Genomic DNA, 22,175 nt, shown 5'->3' on the forward strand with positions numbered 1-22,175 from the left:
AATCAGCAGCAGTGACCCCTGCATCTGACAGTTAGCAAGTTAATGAGACTCCAGCTTCTGAAAGTCAGCCTATCGTTTACCATCCCATGCCTGTAAACAAGTCAATCAGCAAATGCCTCAGTTCAGTAACTATATTTCTGAAAGTATGCCAGTCAGTAACAGCTTTATTCTAGTGATCACACTAACATAATTGAAAGTGTCATTCCATAAACATTCCTGCTTCTGAAAATCCACCAATCCTTGGACCAAGCTTCCCAAAACCTTGTATAAGATCAGCTGTGGCTTTCATTGTAGAGGTTGTTCCTTGCAGATACAGCTCTCCTTTGCAGCCATACATGAAGTTCATTTTTTCTGCAGCACATACCAAAGTTCAGTTTATTGTTAGGTTGCAACCACTTCAACAGTTTAACCCCAATTTACTGTTATAAATTTAGCTTCATGAGTGACAAATACATTAATGATGCTATGAGACTATCAAATTCAATATTTTCAATTTCTGTGGTGTTTGCTAAGATCTATTTTTTATTTGTGTATTTGAATCTTGAATGCAAATGTAGATTTGTGATTAACTTTCAGAGCATTGGTTATCTATTAAATGAGGGAAAAATCCTTTTGAAACTTTTTTTGCAGTATGAAACTGTTCATTCAATACAAAAAATGATAGAAAGTCAGTTATAAACCAGTATCTATTAACAGCTAAACCTAAGAGATATGTGGTTCCTCAGCTATTAAAAAAAAATACATTTTCTAATTAAAACAAATTCAGATGAAAATAATCACAGCAGAAGTTGTAAGATTGTCCACATTGTGTATCATCATGATCAACCTTTTCAGCACAGATACCTGGTCAAACATACCAGGAGTGTTTTCTGAGTCTAAAATTGAAAGCAAATTTTAAGTGCCAGGATGAAATGCTACAATAATAACAAATGTAATAGCTCTATTTACTATTACAGAGATTATTAAAGATCTAAAATACCTCATCTTTTTAAAACATAGCCCAAGGTGCAGGTAATCACAATATCAGAAAAAAAATTCCCTTTCCTTGTATGTTTTTCTCATGAAAAAGGCTTGCTTAGAAGGCTGCTGCTCACTTAATGAGAAGTGTACTGCTTTTCATAGAGATAATACAAAATGCAAATTTTGGTGTATATGCAGGAGTGCAAACAATTTAAAGTTGAATCAAAGTGTAGTGGATTCTATGCAAGGTGTTGTCTATCCTGCACACATTCTGCACTTTTGCATAATTCTGCACAGACAACATCTGACATTCTACTGACCCCAGATTAATTATTGTGAAATTGTTGCATTACTTGAGCATTTAAACATTTAAGGAGTTAAAGAATTTTTGTGACTTTGTTTGCATTTTATAATCTTCAATTTTCTAGCATTCAAAAACTTGTTTGGACTTCCTGATTTAGCTTCTATGCTGTGAACAGCTTGAAAGTGATCACTCACATCCTTACAACAATAATAAGTTGGACAGGCTGAAAATCAATGACTTTCCTTTTATATTCCTGAGAACTGAGATTGCTGGGCAAATTGCAACACTGGTATGCAAAATCTGGTATGACAGGCATACCTGTATTCCAGAGAAATACAGATCTGCTTACCTGGAACACAAACTACAGGAACCACAAAATGTTAGAAATATTAAATGCTCATTTTAATAAATTGCCAAAGGTTGAATGTGGGCTGTCTTGAGAGTGAGAAATTCCTTGGAGGCTACAGTCTTAGGAGGTCACCCACATTTCCACTGCCATTAGACTCAGAAACTTCAATGGATTTGTGTGGTGGAGACCTGATAAATATTCCCTCAGTGCTTTAGGAGATGAAGGATAACCATTGTGAAACACTAATCTAGAGTTCACCAAAAATGTCTACTCTCTTGGGGAAAAGAGTTTGCCAGAGTCTTGTGCTAGCTGAGATAAGGACATTCCTCCTACTTTAGCCCCATCTAACCTTCCTGTCTCACTAAGGAGGGGAAAAAAATAAACATGGAGTTGGGGTGTGGGGGGGTATTCAAGGAAAAAGATTAGGAATGCTGCAATCAGAGGAGGGAGTACAGGGCAAGGAACTTGGGAGAAAGCTGTACCACTGGATAAATATTTGTCCTAGACAGTCCCACTAAGACTGAGATTTAATTGGAAAATTATAGACTCCACCACACCCTGACCCCCACCCCAGAACTTGCCACCACACCAGCAACTCTGGATTACAGCAGAAAGAGCTACAAGGTACAGACTCTCCTTGAGGAGTGTTCTGCTTGCAATGTAGGAGACCTGGGTTCGATCCCTGGGTTGGGAAGATCCCCTGGAGAAGGGAAAGGCTACCCACTCCAGTATTCTGGCCTGGAGAATTCCATGGACTGTATAGTCCATGGTGTCGCAGAGCTGGACACAGCTGAGCGACTTTCACTTTCACTTCAGGAGTGTTTAGTGTTTTGTCAATAGTGGAGACAAAGACAAGGATACTAGAGGAATTTGAAGACTCTGGCACCTATAGTTGCCCAGCTCCTAGCCAAGTTAACATAAATCTGGGATAAAAAACTATGACTGTGTGGGATTTATCCAGAAAATGAGGATATGTACAACATAAGAAAATCAATCAATATAATGCACTGCACTAGTAGAATGAAGGCAAAACACACACAACAACCATCTTGATGCAGGAAAAACATTTCACAAAATTCAGTAAATTTTCATGATAAAATTACTGAGCAAACCAGGAATAGAAGGAAATTTCCTTAACATGATAAAGTACATTAATGAAAAATCCACAGCTAATCTCATATTGAAGAATGAAAAACTGACAGCTTTCCCCCCTAAGATTAGGAACAAACAAGGATGCATGATTTTGCCACTTTTATTCAAGATTGTACTGGAAGTTGTAGTCAGAGAAATTAGACAAGGAAAAGAAATAAAAGGCATTCAAACTAGAAAGCAAGAATTTTCTCAATTTTCAAATGACATGACTCTATATATAGAAATCCAAACAACCATCAAAAATCGATTAGAACTTTTAAATGAGTTTACAGTGTTTCAGGATACAAGACCAGCATGTAAAAATCAGTTTTATTTCTACATGCAAGTAATAGAAGATGTAAAAGGAAAATTCATGTACAATAGCATCAAAAAGGATAATGTATTTAAGGAGAAATTTAACCAAGTAAGCCCAAGACTTATACACTGAAAACCTCAAAGCATTGTTGAAATATATTAAGACCTAGATGTAAATAAATGGAAAGAACATTTGATATTCATGAACTGGAAGACATAATATTGTGAAAATAACAATGTTACCAAAATGATCTACAAATTCAATGCAATCATTATCAAAATTCCAATAGCCTTTCTGCAGAAGTGGAAAAGCAGATCCTAAAATTCATATGCAATTGCAAGGGATCCCACACAGTGGAAACAATCTGGAAGAAGAACACATCTAGAAGAACATTTCCCAGGTTCAAAACCTACTACAAAGCTACAGTAATCAAAACAGTGTGGTATTGGCATGTAGAAAAATGTATAGTTTAATGGAATCAAATTGAGAGTCTACCAAAAAAAAAAAAATTGCAAAATTGATTTTTTACAAGAGTAAAAAGACTGTTCAGTGGGGAAAATAGTCTCATCGATGGCTAATGCTGAAACTACTGGATATCCACATGCAAAAGAAAAAAAAAATGATTCTGGACACCTACTTCATAACACATACAAAAATTAACTCTGAATGAATCAAAACCTAAATGTAAGTGCTAAAACTATTTTTAAAAACTATAAAATTCTTAGAAGAAAACATAGGTGAAAAATCTGCGTGACCTCGAATTAGGCAACATTTTCTTAGATATGACACAAAATACAAGCAAACAAAGAAAATGTCAATAAATTGAACATCATTGAAATTAAGATTTGTGTGTATTGAAAGACACTAGCAAGAGAATTAAAAGGACATCTCATAGAATGGAACATGATATTTGCAAATATTTTCTAAAAGCCTCAAGTCTGAAACATTTTTTAAAAAGTTCATGATGCAACACAATTCAATAAAAAAAACACAATGCAATTAAAAGGGGGGCAAAGTAATTGAATAGACATTTCCCTAAAGAAAATATACAAACAGCCAATAACCAAATGAAAAGATGTTCAACATCATTAATCATAATGTAAGAAATGCAAGTCAAAACCACAATAAGATATATCAGATCCATTATGTGATATAATAAATCCAAAAATACCACATGGCTATTTTTTAATAACAGATGTTGGTAAGGACATGAAGAAATTGAACCCTTGTGCGTGAATGATGAAACTGTTAAACGGTGCTGCTGCTGTTGAAAACAGTTTAGTGATGTTAAATACAGAATTACCACAGACCAAGAAATTCAACTCCTAGGTATATACCCAAGAGAACTGAAAACAATTGTTCACACAAAAACCTGTTCACAACTGTTCAAAGAAGCACTATTCACAATAGCCAAAAGATGGAAACAACTCAAGTATCTATCATCAGTGAATGGATAAATAAAATGTAGTATATCCATACAGTGAAATATTATTCAGCAATAAAAAGGAATAAAATGTAGATACATGCCAAAACATGGATGAACCTTGTAAACATTATGCTAAGTGAAGGAAGTCAGACACAAAGGTTATGAATTGTATGACTCCATTTATGCAAAATATCCAGAATAGGCAAGCCAAGAGACAGTAAATTACTGGTTTCCAAGGTCTGGAGAACAGATGAATGGGGAGTGACTGCTTAATGGGTACAAGATTTTCTTTGGGGGATGATGAAAATGTTCTGAAGCTAAGTAATGGTGAAGGTTACACAAAAGTGGTTGTACTAAATGTCACTGAATTGTATGGACTGAAAACAAATAGACTGCCAGTTATTTCACCAGAAAAATTGGGTTTATTCAACAGAGAATTACAATTCAGAGTCTGCAAGCATGGCAAATCACAGGCAAGTCCCCCAAACAGCAAAAGAAGTAGAACTCAAACATTGTCTGCTTCTATTCTGGGAAATCTTTACTTTCAGGTCACCTGATGATGTGCAGGTCCAGTTAGGGTAGGAATTTTAAAGTTTCCAGTAAGACTGGGTTGTTGTTTGGTCCAAACCAGAGCGTTCTCTCTTTTTTTTTTTTTAATTAATTTTTAATTAAAGAACAATTGTTTTACAATATTGTGTTGGTTTCTGCATACAACAATGTGAATCAGCCATAAGTATACATATATCCCCTCCCTCCTGAGCTTCTCTCCCATGCTCCCCTCCCCAACCCCTCAGAACATCACAGAGCACTGGGCTGAGTAGAGCATTCTCTTTTTATCAAAACAATTACTGGATTTCCAATCTTGTTTTTCCTTTCCTGAGGCAAATTGTTGAACTTCTCCGGGCCAGTTTTCCTAAGTTATCATTTGGGGAAATACCCTTTTGCACCATGACAGAGGTTAACCTGCTATCAGTCCCTTTAAGAGAAGCATTCCTTGTGTAAATGTCAATAAGATGAATTTCCCTTAGCTTCTAGAACATTAAGTTTAGAATGCCCTGAAATCTTAAGAGCTAAACTGGCAGGTAAAAGTATTGCATCTAATAACACCTAAACATAAGGGCCATTTTAAATTTTACTTCAGCTAGAAGTAAGCCATGATGTATTTACAACATTCCAAAATCATAAGCTACAAAACATACAGAAGTTTGTCTATATGAGAGAAACTTGGAATACATTTTCAGCAAAAGCTGACTAATCTGAGAAAACCTTGAAATTAATGTTTGTTTGGGGTTTGGGGACACTTAAAGACACCATAAAACCTATCTGAAACTAGGTATAACTCTTGTTCTGATATCAGATGCCCTAAATATCAAACCTGGGTTTGGGCAAACTACAATTTTCCTTGACAACCTCGTGTCCCTTTAATGCTAAAAGCTTTAGCAAGTGGATGCTGTCTTCCTGTGAAGAGGCCTGAGGACAGCAAAAAAGCAAATCATCCACATATTGCAACAAAGTAGAATTTCTGGGAACTATGTATTATCTAGATCAGCCTTGAGGATTTGTGAGAAATAAGAACTCTCAGTAAAACCCTGAGGGATTACTGTCCAGGTGAACTGGTTTTATTCCAACGTAAAGGCAAAAATGATACGCAGTAGTCCGTCAACTGAAATACTAAAAAATGCACTGCATAAATTGAATTACAGTGGAACATTTACATCCAGTGGGAATGGATGTTAGTAAAGTATGCGGGTTAATAACAACAGGGTGTGGCAGGATAACAACATTGTTTATTGTTCTGAGGTCCTCAGCAAACCTCCACCCTCAGCCCTCAGGTTTTCTCATTAGTAAAATAGGGATATTACAGGAACTATTCCAAGAAATGGGTCTTTTGAGACTTCTAATGTCCTATCAAGGCAATGGCAACCCACTCCAGTACTCTTGCCTGGAAAATCCCATGGATGGAGGAGCCTGGCAGGCTGCTGTCTATGGGGTCAGACACGACTGAGTGACTTCACTTTCACTTTTCACTTGCATGCATTGGAGAAGGAAATGGCACCCCACTCCAGTGTTCTTGCCTGGAGAATCCCAGGGACAGGGGAGCCTGGTGGGCTGCCGTCTATGGGGTCGCACAGAGTCGGACACGACTGAAGCGATTTAGCAGCAGCAGCATCATGGGCTTTATGCCATGAAAGGATTCTTTACTTATAGGATATGGATTAGTTCTGGGGAGAGGTTTTGAGGGATCTATTTGAATCAATGGATAGTACACTGTGAATCTTGTCAATATCAATTGGCAATTTTGTCTATAAGGAAGGTTCAGTTTAGTTCAGTTCAGTCGCTCAGTCGTGTCTGACTCTTTGTGACCCCATGAATCACAGCACGCCAGGCCTCCCTGTCCATCACCAACTCCCGAAGTTCACTCAAACTCATGTCCATCGAGTCAGTGATGCCATCCAGCCATCTCATCCTCTGTCGTCCCCTTCTCCTCCTGCCCCCAGTCTCTCCCGGCATCAGAGTCTTTTCCAATGAGTCAACTCTTTGCATGAGGTGGCCAAAGTATTGGAGTTTCAGCTTTAGCATCATTCCTTCCGAAGTAATCCCAGGGCTGATCTCCTTTAGAATGGACTGGTTGGATCTCCTTGCAGTCCAAGGGACTCTCAAGAGTCTTCTCCAACACCACAGTTCAAAAGCATCAATTCTTTGGCACTCAGCCTTCTTCACAGTCCAACTCGCACATCCATACATGACCACAGGAAAAACCATAGCCTTGACTGGAAGGACCTTTGTTGGCAAAGTAATGTCTCTGCTTTTGAATATGCTATCTAGATTGGTCATAACTTTCCTTCCAAGGAGTAAGCGTCTTTTAATTTCATGGCTGCAGTCACCATCTGCAGTGATTTTGGAGCCCCAAAAAATAAAGTCTGACACTGTTTCCATTGTTTCCCCATCTATTTCCCATGAAGTGATGGGAGGGTAGTAGTTGATTTAATAAAGATAAACGATCAGTGTTTCCAGAATCAGCTCAGAGACAGAGCTGATAAAAGATGTCAAAAAGGAGAGCCAATGGGTGGTGGCCCTTGCTGGGGACCCTCCAGTGGACCCAAGGGGACAGAAGTGGCTCTTAGTCCAGCACATGCATATTGAGGCAAGTTAAAGGATTTAATATGAAGCTAAGAAGCAGATAATGCCAGAAAACAAGCAGTCGTTGGTATACATTTAGTGAGTGGGGCAGCATTTCCTTCTCCTACTGCTGCTGAGATGGCAGAAATTTGTCAAATTCAGTAGGAAATGTAATACACCAAAGGTCAGTAAGTGAGGGTCCTGGAAAAATGAAAGATAGCACCAACAAATGCTGACCTGGAACAAGGATTCCAAGAAGGAGTTTCAAATGCTAGTGTGATTATGCAGCTTCCAGAGAGAATTGTAGCAGGAAATAATGAACGTTCCATTTTCAAGACCAGCAGATTTCAAGACCAGACTGTACACAGTCAACTCCCTTTAAGCCTATGGCACTAAAAACACCACCTCCTGTACTTACCCTAAGTGAAAGACCACTAGATTTTCTGGATTTAAAAGGACCTCCTCCATCCCCTCAAAATGAAAAAATCCATGCAGTTGGTAGGCTAAAAATAAAGCTCTCTATGAGTGAAAATGTTGTTCACCAAAATGGACAGCTGGTTAGAACTGACTCCATGTATGGCTTTTCAAATATATATGCAATGATTGAAGGAACTTCAGGAGACATGACAGTTGTAGATACAGCTTAATTATGACTACAGATAAATTAAATAGATGTCTGCAGCTTCTGGAAGAGGAGAACAAAGAACATGCTAAAAATAAATGGTCATGTATACTGTAGCATTCTGGCTGCTTAATAGCTGGCTCTGGTTTTGCTGCTAGAGGTAACCTCAACTCAGAAATGTTGTCTCAATAGCTGGAAATATAAAGAATTTGCAAACTTAAAAAAAAAAAGATATCAAAGAGTCACTTAATTCATCTGGTTGGCTGCTTTGATGACTACTGTCAAATTCCAGAATTATTATCCCTTTTCAGAAGAAAGCAATTTCAGCATGATACTACTTTAAGAAGAATTATCAGTGTAATATATGAAAGGGGACAGAGGAACTAAGGAGAAAAGAGTGTGTGTCTCTCAAAGGGCCCAAACAAAAGGGAATCCGTTCACAGACAGGAATCTCTTGTGAATCTCAGAGATCCCCATTATGTGAACTCAAGGCAGGGACTGCTTTCTAGTAGTGGGGTTGAGCATCAAGAGTGGCTCAGATGGACTAGAAGAGATCCATCTCAAATCTGTAAGAATTTTGGCAGTTTTCCTTTTAGGTGACTCATCCAGAGTGTGAGAGAGCTGGTTTATCAGATTAACTAAATCTGGAGTGGACAGTTTCCCATTACACCCTGTTCCTTTTTACTAGATCCTTGTTCAGACCATTAATAATCAGAGTTAAATCTACATGAGTGGGATCAACATCTGAAATAAGACCAGACTTTTCTTTAAAATAACCTGAAGTTGATTATAATAGTGATGAACAGATTAATCAGATGTTTGTATGTAAGCATGAGTTTGGAATAATCATTAAGCTTTGGAAAAGTGCTAGGAATTGCCCAATGAAGTCATCTAGGGATTTCTTGGGCCTGATGGTATAAGTTAGAAGGTTGCTCTCCTGGTTCTAATTTTAGACCTTTCAGGACTTTCCCAATCAGAAATTTTCATTCAATGCTGGAAACGGCCTTCACCAACAAGCTTATGATCTAACTGATATAGATCAAAGAAACAAGATTGGTAAGACTGATATATTAAATTCCTTAGCAAATCTGCAAGGATCTTTGTTTACTTTGAGAAACACTTTGAATAATGCTTACAGTTCAGTTTTAGTCCAAAGAATATAAAAATTTAAGAGTTTAACCTCTGGATTCTCAGAAGGCTTACTTAATTCAAAGGGACAGGTTCTGAGGGGTTCAGAAGAAAATGGGATGAGGAGAGCTTCAAGAGGAAAGGGAAGTTCAGTGAGAAAATTAGTGTGGGGAAACTGAGGGTACAGAGGAGGAATAGGCAGTATAAAGGGGGAAGGGAAAAGGTGACCCTGGAGGCAGGGTCTGAGCACAAGTCCCCAGAAGAGGGGAGCAAGACAGTGCTAGAGGCAGAGCCTGAGACAAAGAGGCTGGGGAAGAAGAACGTGAGTCTTCAGGAGCTATTTTATCTTTCTTTAATCATTTGTTTGCCTCAGTTGATCTTAAAAAATCTTCTTTTGCAGAAAGGCAATTTTAGAACACCTGATCACCACCCTACACTTTGTCATTTGCCCCTTCCAAGACAAACACAAGGCTCTGTCATGTCAGGTTCTTAGCTGTGTGCAATAGAGGGTTGTGGTTTGTTTGTTTTCATCTCTCCTGTAGCATTGAGGAGGACAGGAAATTGAGCTCAGAGCCCCACTGAGGTAGATTCTATTAGCTGTTGCTCGATTTCAAGTTTCTTGTTTCTATGTCCAGATTCAGAGTCTGCATGAGTATATCTTATTCCAGAAGTGCAGTGAGGAGGCTGCAAATGGAAGCATCTGTTATTTTCTGGGAAGACTGTGTTATTTCTTCCCAAGACCATAAAATGGGGAAACTCCTAAAACATAAAATAGAGGCTCAGCTGCTGAGAAACTGAAAGGATGGATGATGGGTTCTAGAGGGCCCTGTATACTTCAGCTTATACAAAGAGGAACCACTGGAGACCATGCATGCCATCTGCCCTGGATTGCCACTCTAATGTGCTGTGCTTAGTTGCTCAGTCGTGTCTGACATTTTGTGAACCCATGGACTGTAGCCTGCCAGGCTCCTCTGTCTGTGGGGATTCTCCAGGGAAGAATACTGGAATGGGTTGTCATGCCCTCCTCCAGGGGATCTCCCAACCCAGGGATTGAACTCAGATCTCCTGCACTGCAGGCAGATTCTTTACAGTCTAAGCCACTAGGGAAGCCCTTCCACTCTAATTGTTTTATAGTTGTTGATGCCACAAAGCATGTGTTCGACTTGACAGTCAGCTAGATTGCCACAGGGAGTTGCCATCTAGGTGAAAGAAGATGCCAGCTTTAAGGGTCCCTAATAGGTATTTTGTCGGGGAAGGCAATGGCAACCCACTCCTGTACCCTTGCCTGGAAAATCCCATGGACGGAGGAGCCTGGTAGACTGCAGTCCATGGGGTCGCTAAGAGTCGGACACGACTGAGCAACTTCACTTTTTTCACTTTTATGCATTGGAGAAGGAAATGGCAACCCACTCCAGTGTTCTTGCCTGGAGAATCCCAGGGATGGGGGAGACTGGTGGGCTGCTGTCTATGGGGTCGCACAGAGTCGGACACGACTGAAGCAACTTAGCAGCAGCAGCAGCAGCAGGTGTTTTGTCAAGGATACCATTGAGAAGAGTTGGCATTTTAAGCAGATCTAAGAGGCGTGGATGGCAGTGAATAAGACAGAGAACAGGAGACATTGATCTTGGTCCAGAGATGGTGAAAGTGGAACCAGCAAAAAGTGGACTACAGCAGCTTAAACGATGGGTAAACAAAATGTGATCTATCCATACATTATATATTGTTCACTCATAAAAGACATAAAGGGGTGAACACTGCAGTATGGATGAACCTTGAAGACATTACACTAAGTGAAGGAAGCTAGTCAAAAAAAAGCCAATATTATATGATTCCATTTATATGAAACGTTAAATACAGCAAATCTGTAGAGACAGAAAGTGGATTAGTGATTGTTTAAGGCTGGAGGTGGGAGGAAAAAGTGACACTCTATTGCTTTCTGTTTTTTGTTTCTTTATAGATATTCTCAGTATGCTAAGACATCGTTTTTCTTTTTTTTAATGTAAATGAAATATTTATTTCAACTAAACAGCAAAGAATGTCAGACTACATATAAAAGCTATATTCAACTATATGCTATCAATAAAAGATGCACTTTTTTATATTTTTATTGAATGATAACTGCTTTACAGAATTTTTTTGTTTTCTGTCAAACCTTAGTATGAGTCAGCCATAGGTATACATATATCCCCTCCCTTTTGAACCTCCCTCCCATCTCCCTCCCCATCCCATCTCTCTAGGTTGATACAGAGCTCCTGTCTGAGTTTCCTGAGCCATACAGCAAATTCCTGTTGGCTATCTATTTTACATATGGTAATGTAAGTTTCCATATTATTCTGTCCATACATCTCACCCTCTCCTCCCCTCTCCCCATGTCCATAAGTCTATTCTTTATGTCTGTTTCTCCCCTGCTGACCTGTAAACAGATTCTTCAGTACCATTTTTAAGATTCTGTATATATGCATTAGAATATGATATTTATCTTTCTGTTTCTGACTTACTTCATTCCGTATAATAGATTCTAGGTTCATCCATCTCATTAGAACTGACTCAAAGGTGTTTCTTTTTGTGGCTGAGTAATATTCCATTATGTATATGTACCACAACTTCTTTATCCATTCATCTGTTGATGGACATCTAGGTTGCTTCCATGTTCTAGCTATTGTAAATAGTGCTTCAATGAACAATGGGATACATATGTCTCTTTCAATTTTGGTTTCCTCAGAGGGTATATGCCTAGGAGTGGGATTGCTGGGTCATATGGTGGTTTTATTCCTAGTTTTTTAAGGAATCTCCATACCTCTTCCATAGTGGCTGTATCAATTTACATTCTCACCAACAGTGCAAGAGTGTTCCCTTTTCTCCAGGGAAGTTTAAATCATTTGTAAGAGGGCAATCTTTCATGTCCTTGTTTTTCTCTGCCCAATCAACCTGCTTTGTTCTTTGACTCAGGCCCCTTCCCTCCGTGCATGCACATACTTTAGCCAAGATGGATTTTCACACAAGGGTCTTTGGGAAGTTAGTAAAACTTATTATGGTTTGGCGCCCCCTCCCTTTTTGACCCCCCAGAACCTTTCTGCACATGCGCAGTCAAGGTCTCCCTGACCCCAACGATGAGAAATACGTGACCTCTTGATCTTTTACCCAGGCAGTGCTTAATTCCTCTCTGTCCCTGTCATTATTCTTATCTTAAAGTGTCCACAGGAGACAAAGTCCAGCTATTTACCCTGTTCTTGTTGTTATTTCTATCTTGAAGTATAAACAGGAGGCTGGCTGTAAACTCCCTATCTGGAGTCCATCTATACTCTGCCTTAAGAAATATGAATAGGAGGCTAGTTGTAAATGTCTGGCCTGGAGCCCATCTATCTCCTGCCTCAGGTCCACATAGAAATGCACGTGAGGAAGGACCACAGTTTTTAAACATAAAATCCAGGGTCTCTGTGGCTGAGGTGGGCAGGGGCAAATGCTCCTTCAAAATATTTAGGTAACTGGGATCCTATTTCCCAGAAGTTTTTCTCTAGAGTAGAAGGACAATTTACAAAAAGCCCTAACAGCTCAAAAACCCTGCAGGCATTAACACCAGCCAGTTTCAAGGGCACAGCCCAGTCCTGAAAGACTCAGGCTGAATGCTTAACGGCACACATCTAATAGAAGAGTCCCTGTTCCAAAAGGAATCAAGCTGAAAGTGAGACAATTCCAGTTGGAACAGCTTGATTTCAAGTCAGGTCAATATGCCAAATGAGTATTTGAAGATAAACAAGGCTTTAATCAGAAAGGACAAAACCTTAATATAGATCATGAATAAAACCTGGAGATCCGCAAAGCAAAGAGGGCAACTCAGATCCAGGAGAAAGACTTAAACTTCAAATCCCAGGGTCCCTAAGAAAAGCATCAAGGATCAGTGAGCTCAGTGTTGGTATCACACCTGTTTAAGCACCCACCTTCCAGTTGTTGGAGGTCTTCTCTGGATCCCTATATGGGCCAAAAATGCTGACATTAAATAGACTGACAGTTATTTCTCCAGCAAAAATGGATTTGTTCATGATCATCAAAGAACTGAAATTTGGCATCAGCAACCATGGCAAGCCACATGCAATCTTTTGCAATAAAGAGATAACTTATTTATGGAGAGGGGTTGTTAAGGAAAGAGTTCAAACTATAGTAGCTTCTCATTGATTGCACTGTTCAGTTCAGTTCAGTTGCTCAGTCGTGTCCGACTCTTTGCGACCCCATGAATTGCAGCATGCCAGGCCTCCCTGTCCATCACCAACTCCCAGAGTTCACTCAAACTCACGTCCATCGAGTCGGTGATGCCATCCAGCCATCTCATCCTCTGTCGTCCCCTTCTCCTCCTGCCCCCAATCCCTCCCAGCATCTGTAACCATCTTTCATTGACTGAGCTCTTGTCAGGCAGAAGAAAGTCTTTCACGTTCCACTATGGTTGTAGGGTGTTAGAGCTCTCCCTTCTGGCCTCCTGGCTCCATTTTTATCAACAGTTGAGATTTCTGTGTTAATTTTTACAGGCATCATCTTTTGGTTGAGCCATACTAGGTCTTCTGCGGAGAAGGCAATGGGGACCCACTCCAGTCCTCTTGCCTGGAAAATCCCATGGATGGAGGAGCCTGGTAGACTGCAGTCCATGGGGTCGCTAAGAGTTGGACACGACTGAGCGACTTCACTTTCACTTTTCACTTTCATGCACTGGAGAAGGAAATGGCAACCCACTCCACAGTGTTCTTGCCTGGAGAATCCCAGGGACGAGGGAGCCTGGTGGGCTGCTGTCTATGGGGTTGCACAGAGTCGGACACAACTGAAGCGACTTAGCAGCAGCAGGTCTTCTCAATCCTGAACCAGTCAGTTGTTCTATACAAGGTTCTAACTGTTGCTTCTTGACCCCCATATAGGAACTAAAGAACCTCTTGATGAGGGTGAAGGAGGAGTGGAAAAAGCTGGCTTAAAATTCAACATTCAAAAAACTAAGATCATGGCATCTGGTCCCATCACTTCACAGCAAATAAAAGGGGAAATGGTGGAAGCAATGACAGATTTCCTCTTCTTGGGCTCTAAAATCACCGTGGAATAGTGATTGCAGCCATGAAATTAAGACCATTGCTTCCTGGAAGGAAAGCTATGACAAACCCAGACAGTGTATTAAAAAGCAAAGACATCGCTTTGCTGACAAAGGTCCATATAGTCAAGGCTATGGCCTTTCCAGTAGTCATATATGGATATGACAGCTGGACCATAAAGAAAGCAGAGCATCAAAGAATTGATGCTTTCGAACTGTGGTGCTAGAGAAGATTCTTGAGAGTCCCTTGGACAGTAAGGAGATCAAACCAGTCAAACTTAAAGAAAATCAACCCTGAATACTCTTCAGAAGGACTGATGCTGAAGCTGAAGCTCCAATACTTTGGCCACCTGATGTGAAGAGCCAACTCACTGGAAAAGACCGTGATGCTGGGAAAGATTTAAGGCAGAAGGAAAAGATGGCATCAGAGGATGAGATGGTTGGATGGCATCACCGATTCAAGGGACATGAACTTGGGCAAACTCCTGGGAGATGGTGAGAGAGGGAAGCCTCGTGCTCTGCAGTCCATGAGGTCTCAAAGAATCGGACAAGACTCAGCAACTGAGCGACAACAACAGGCCTCCTGCTCCTCCTGGCAAATTTGCAGCAGGTGTTTCTTCCTTCACAGTTTCTTTGACAATATAACATAGATACATGTTATTATCTGTGTCTCTTTCATCACTTTCTGCACATGTCCTAGGAGATAATTATCAGAAAGAAAGCACTTCTCCTCTGTGCAGACACTACTTTCCCAAGTCTTCATCTTAAGCAACTTTTACTATTATTCACACACATGCACACATGCACACACACATCACTTTATTTTCACTTCTCTAATAATAAAAATACAAGGCAAAAAATATGAGAATTGCATCCCTTGTCCAATATTGCTTTCTAGGAGGAGATTATGAGTTTTGTGAGAACTCACTTGACTGTGTGGCCAACTTAGGGCTCCATTCACTAGCCCTTAAGGTGAAATATCCTTCAAGAAGGTCAAGACCTTTGGGCTTGTTTGGGAAACCCCTGGTGATGCATGGGGTGCTGCCAGACCCCTTGGTTGTGTGCTAAGGACATGTTGGTAGGGTAGTTAGGCAGGTGTAGTCACTGGCATCATAACAAGATGTGATTGTAGCACTCCAACCTGGGCTCAGTGGCCCTTCCCCATGGGACCTACTCATTGTGCCTGAAGAAGATGCCCAGGGGCTCCAGATGTCCTAAAGGTGCCAAGTCCTCCAGTGGCTCTCCAGAGACCAGGCAGAACAAGCAGACCCAAACTCATCAAGGGCTCTAGGAGCTGCCACTGGAATTTTCATCTAAGGGCAGGGGGCTTCCTGGGATGGAGTGACCCTAACCCTCTTTCATCCTCTCTCCATTCCCCATCTGCCACAGGATGCTAGCAAGAGCATCGCACTGTGAGAGAGCACAGAAGTCTCTAGGAGTCTCAGTGGAATACCACGATACTCTGTTTGCATAATGACCCAGAGGTCAAGGGCATCTGTCACCCCACATTCCCCCCCAGAAATCAGTCAGAGGAGTTAATGTGTCCCGGCTTTTAGAATGTGCTCAGGAGCACCTGATTTACGCTCCTAATTTCCTCTAACTATCCTGTACAAAGGAAAGAGTGTATTTATAACTGATCTATTAGGCCCTTGTCCAAGTTGGTCAACAGTGTCTTCTCTGGATATGCTTCTGTTGATCAATTCACTCTTGTTTTGTTGGGACCAAAGTATTTTACTTTTGAACTAAAGCAAATGCTGTCAACTTTTTTTTTAATTTGTATATTATACCTCATAGGAAGAAGGTTGTCACCCCCAAAATAACCATTGAATTTGGGGAAAGAATTTACTTGTCCTTTTTTTTTTCTTTTACTAATTTCAGGGAAAAAAATAAGACAAGACTATAATTTTTTTAATCTTCATTGCACTTTTGTCTCTAGATTTCTTCCTATACATCAACAGGGCATCTTCATCCCACTTCAGGATCTTAGCATATAACATCCTCTGTCCTTGAATGTTCTCTAAAAAGAAAGTTTTGGGGGCTCAACTTGTTTGTTTTTAAAATTTTTTATTGGAGTGTGGTCAGGAAGATGCCCTGGAGGAGGAAATGGCAACCCATTCCAGTATTCTTGCCTGGAGAATCCCATGGGCAGAGGAGCCTGGTGGGCTACAGTCCATGGGGTCTCAAAGAGTCGGACACGACTGAAGCGACTTAGCACACATGTAGTTGATTTACAAAGTTGTGTTGGTTTCAGGCGTACCTCAAAGTGAATCATTTATACATACATCCATTTATTTTTTAGATTCTTTTCCCATATAGGTCATTACAGAGTATTGAGTAGAGTTCTCTGTGCTATACACTGGGTCCTTATTAGTTATCTATTTTATGTAATGTAGTGTGTATTTTTCAATCCCAGTTTCCCAAATTACCCCTCCCCCTCCACCCTCGGTAACCAAAAGTTTGTTTCTACATCTGTGACTCTATTTCTGTTTTATAAATAAGTTCTTTTAACATATTTTAGATTCCACATATAAACAGTATCACATGATATTTGTCTTGCTCTGTCTGACTTACTTCACTCAGTATGACAATCTCTAGGGGCATCCATGTTGCTGCAAATGGCATTATTTTAATCTTTTCATGTCTGAATATTAATAATATTACAGTATACCAATTTACATTCCAACCAACAGCATAGGAGGGTTCCCTTCTCTCCACACCCTCCCCAGGATTTATTGTTTGTGGATTTTTTGATGATATTCATTTTGACTGGTGTGAGGTGATATCTCACTGTAGTTTTGATTTGCATTTCTCTAATAATTAGTGATGCTGAGGATCTTTTCATGTGACTTTGGCCTTCTTTATGGCTTCTTTGGAGAAATGTCTATTTAGGTTTTCCACCCATTTTTTCATTGGGTTGTTTGTTTTCATGATGTTAAGTCTCAAAAGCTGTTTGTAAATTTTGGAGTCACATCAGTTAGTTCAGTTCAGTTCAGTCACTCAGTCATGTCCAACTCTTTGCGACCCCATGAATCGCAGCATGCCAGGCCTCCCTGTCCATCACCAACTCCCGGAGTTCACTGAGACTCACGTCCATCGAGTCAGTGATGCCATCCAGCCATCTCATCCTCTGTCGTCCCCTTCTCCTCCTGCCCCCAATTCCTCCCAGCATCAGAGTCTTTTCCAATGAGTCAACTCTTCACATGAGGTGGCCAAAGTACTGGAGTTTCAGCTTTAGCATCATTCCTTCCAAAGAAATCCCAGGGCTGATCTCCTTCAGAATGGACTGGTTGGATCTCCTTGCAGTCCAAGGGACTCTCAAGAGTCTTCTCCAACACCACAGTTCAAGAGCATCAATTCTTCGCCGCTCAGCCTTCTTCACAGTCCAACTCTCACATCCATACATGACCACAGGAAAAACCATAGCCTTGACTATAAGAACCTTTGTTGGCAAAGTAATGTCTCTGCTTTTGAAGTTCAGTTCAATTGCTCAGTCAAGCCCAACTCTTTGTGACCCCATGGAATGAAGTATGCCAGCCTTCTCTGTCCATCAACAACTCCCAGAGCCTGCTCAAACTCGTGTCCATCAAGTCAGTGATGCCATCCAACCATCTCATCCTCTGTTGTCCCCTTCTCCTCCTGCCTTCAATCTTTCCCAGCATCAGGGTCTTTTCCAATGATTCAGTTCTTCACATCAGGTGGCCAAAGTATTGGAGTTTCAGCTTCAACATCAGTCCTTCCAATTAATATTCAGGATTGATTTCCTTTAGGATGGACTGGTTGGATCTCCTTGCAGTCCAAGGGACTCTCAAAGAGTCTTCTCCAACACCACAGTTCAAAAGCATCAGTTCTTCAGCGCTCAGCTTTATTTATGGTCCAACTCTCACATCCATACATGACCACTGGAAAAAACATAGCTTTGACTAGATGGACCTTTGTTGACAAAGTAATGTCTCTGCTTTTTGATATGCTGTCTAGGTTCGTCATAGCTTTTCTTCCAAGGAGTAAGTGTCTTTCAAAGAATTTCATGGCTGCAGTCACCATCTGCAGTGATTTTGGAGCCCAAGAAAATAAAATCTGTCACTGTTTCTAGTCACATCATTTGCAATTATTTTCTTCCAGTCTGTGGGTTGTTTTTTCATTTTGTTTAGTTTCCTTTGTTGTGCAAAAGCTTTTGAGTTTAAGTAGGTCCTATTTGTTTATTTTTGTTTTTATTTCCATTATTCTGGGAGAAAGACTGGAAAGCATGTTGCTGAGAACTACGTCAGAGAGTATTGTGCCTATGTTTTCCTCTAGGAGTTTTATAGTGTCCCATCTCATATATAAGTCTTTAATCTATTTTAACCTTATTTTTGTGTAAGCTGTTAAAGAATGATCTAATTTCAGTTGTTACATGTAGCTGTTCAGTTTTCCCAGCACCATTTGTTGAAGAGACTATCTCCAATATTGTGTAGTCTTGCCTTCCTGTCCTAGTTTAATTGGCCATAGAGCATGGATTTATTTCTGAGCTTTCTATCCTGTTCCATCAATCTGTATTTGGTTTTGTGCCAGTACTATACTGTTTTGACAGTCTCTTCAACAAGAGGTGCTGTGAAAACTGGACAGCTACATGGAAAAGAATGAATTTAGAACACTTTGTGACACCACACACAATGGATTCAAGATCTAAATGTAAGACCAGAAACTATAAAACTCTTAGAGGAAAACATAGGCAGAACACTCTCTGACATAAATCACAGCAATATCCTCTATGATCCACCTCCTTAAAGTAATTAAAGCAATTAAATTAAAGTAATTAAAGCAATATCCTCTATGATCCACCTCCTAAAGAAATTTAAAAATAAACATATGGGACCTAATTAAACTTAAAAACTTTTGCACAACTAAGGAAGCTATGAGAAAGGTCAGAAGACAAATCTCAGAATGGGAGAAAATAATAGCAAATGAAACAACTGACAAAGACTTAATCTCCAAAATATATAAGCAGCTCAATACCAGAAAAACAAACAACCTAATCAAAAAGTGGGCAGAAGACCGAAACAACATTTCTCCAAAGAAGACATACAGATGGCTAATAAACACATGGAAAGATGCTCAACATTATTAGAAAAATGCAAATCAAAATCGCAATGAGGTATCATCTTACACTGGTCAGAATGGCCATTATCAAAAAGTCAACAAACAATAAATGCTGGAAAGGGAGTGGAGAAAAGGTAACCCTCTTACACTGTACACATGTACCACAGTGTTCATTGCAGCGCTATTTACAATAGCCAGGACATGGAAGCAACCTAGATGTCCATCGGCAGATGAATGGATAAGGAAGTTGTGGTACATATACACAATGGGGCATTACTTAGCTATAAAAATGAATGCATTTGAGTTAGTTCTAAGGAGATGGATGAACCTAGAGCCTATTACACAAAGTGAAGTAAGTCAGAAAGAGAAACACAAATATCATATATTAATGCATATATGTGGAATCTAGAAAGATGGTACTTATGATCCAACATGCAGGACAGCAAAGAAGACACAGGCATAAAGAAAAGACTTTTGGACACAGTGGGAGAAGGAGAGGGTGGGATGATTTGAAAGAATAGCATTGAAGCATATGTATTACCACATGTAAAATAGATAGCCAGTGGGAGTCTGACATATGACCTACAGAACCCAAAGCTGGTGCTGTGTGACAACCTGGAGCGTGGGGTGGAGAGGGATATGAGAGGGCTGTTCAAGAGGGAAGGGACACATGTATGCCTGTGACTGATTCATGTTGATGTATAGCAAAAACCATTACAATGCTGTAAAATAATTATCCTCCAATTAAAGTAAATAAAATTTTAAAAAATTATATAGCTTAAAATTTCCAAGAAAAAAAAATTGCGAGGAGAGTAGGTCAAGTGCCAAGGTCTCAGATGCCAGCCAAGAGCCAAGCTGAAAGTAGGTCTTTCTGAAAAGAGCAGCTTCAGGCCTGCTATATTAACACTTTTTTGCACATTGTTTCGGCATCTGGTCCCATCACTTCATGGGAAATAGATGGGGAAACAGTGGAAGCAGTGTCAGACTTTATTTTTTTAGGCTCCAAAATCACTGCAGATGGTGACTGCAGCCATGAAATTAAAAGACGCTTACTCCTTGGAAGAAAAGTTATGACCAACCTAGATAGCATATTGAAAAGCAGAGACATTACTTTGCCAACAAAGGTCTGTCTAGTCAAGGCTATGGTTTTTCCAGTGGTCATGTATGGATGTGAGAATTGGACTGTGAAGAAAGCTGAGCACCAAAGTATTGATGCTTTTGAACTGTGGTGTGGGAGAAGACTCTTGAGAGTCCCTTGGACTGCAAGGAGATCCAACCAGTCCATCCTAAAGGAGATCAGTGCTGGGTGTTCTTTGGAAGGACTGATGCTAAAGCTGAAACTCCAATACTTTGGCCACCTCATGCAAAGAGTTAACTCACTGGAAAAGACTCTGATGCTGGGAGGAATTGGGGGCAGGAGGAGAAGGGGGTGACAGAGGATGAGCTGGTTGGATGGCATCATTGACTCAATGGACATGAGTTTGAGCAAACTCCCAGAAATACTGAAGGACAGGGAAGCCTGCCACGCTGCAATCCATGGGATTGCAAAGAGTCAGACATGACTGAGCAACTGAACAATAACAACAAATAAATTTTAATGAGTAGCTAAATTTGTAAATGCAGAATCCCCACAAATAACGAGGATTGGTTATATACAAGTATTTATTGGTATTTATTGGACATTTTTCCACAATATATTGCAAAGAAAAGTTACAACATGAAACAAGTAAAACTGTGGAACTTTGTTGCTTTATAAACAGGAATAAAGCAAAGATGTCCCTTATCATTCCTTCCTAGAAAGACAAGGTGGTGAAATAGAACAAAGAACACAGCCCTTGGATCTAGGAAAGAACTCTCACTGGTGGTGAATTCGGATGAGATTCAAATAGAGGTCAAACACTAGTTTATGCAGTAGCAGGAAGCACTTGAATAGTATAGGGGCAATAGCAATTATAAGAATTATTGAGTTGTCTGCCTTGGGCTTCCCTGGTGGCTCAGAGAGTAAAGAATCTGCCTGCAATGCCAGAGACCTGGGATTAATCCCTGGGTCAGAAAGATCCAGGGAGAAGGAAAATGACTACCCACTCCAGTATTCTTGCCTGGAGAATTCTATGGACAGAGGAGCCTAGTGGGCTACCTTCCAAAAAATCACAAAGAGTCAGACATGACTGAGTGACTACCACACACACAATGCCTTTGGTTAGCTGTTTTAAAAGCTTTAAAAAAGGAAAACGACAAGATCAGGTCAGCCAGCTGTCAGCTTAAGGTACACTATAGAGTCAGCTGCCTCCTGTAGCCACAGGGAAGATTGTGTTGAAAATTAGACACAGGATCTAATTTTAAAGGCAACAAAGCTACCGAGTAAATTGAGTGCATAGCCTAAACGGTCTTCTACTCTAAAGATCAGAATTCTGAGAAGCACATCTCTAGTGTATTTAACACATGGCCCTTTCAATCTGCTCTCAAATCTTTATTTAAATATATATGTATCCTTGAAAATATGTCGTGTGGTTGGTGTTTTTAAAAATCTGCCTAAATGAGATCGTGTTATAAATCACATTTTCTTCTTCACTCAACATTAAGTTTTTAGGTCTATTTGTAAATCAAGTTCACTGCTTTTAACTAATACACAGTACACATCCATTTTACTTATCTATTCCCCTAGTAATGGACATCTA

The 22,175-nt window shown here is 40.0% G+C and overlaps 2 pseudogenes; both read left to right on the forward strand.

The window, feature by feature from the left end:
• The window catches only part of LOC102409934, a 742,713-nt pseudogene that overhangs the window by 65,802 nt on the left and 654,736 nt on the right, over positions 1–22,175 (forward strand).
• LOC102395828 lies at positions 7,428–8,386 on the forward strand (annotated as a pseudogene).

The sequence above is a fragment of the Bubalus bubalis genome, chromosome 9, assembly GCF_019923935.1.
Source record: "Bubalus bubalis isolate 160015118507 breed Murrah chromosome 9, NDDB_SH_1, whole genome shotgun sequence".
Lineage (NCBI taxonomy): Eukaryota > Metazoa > Chordata > Mammalia > Artiodactyla > Bovidae > Bubalus > Bubalus bubalis.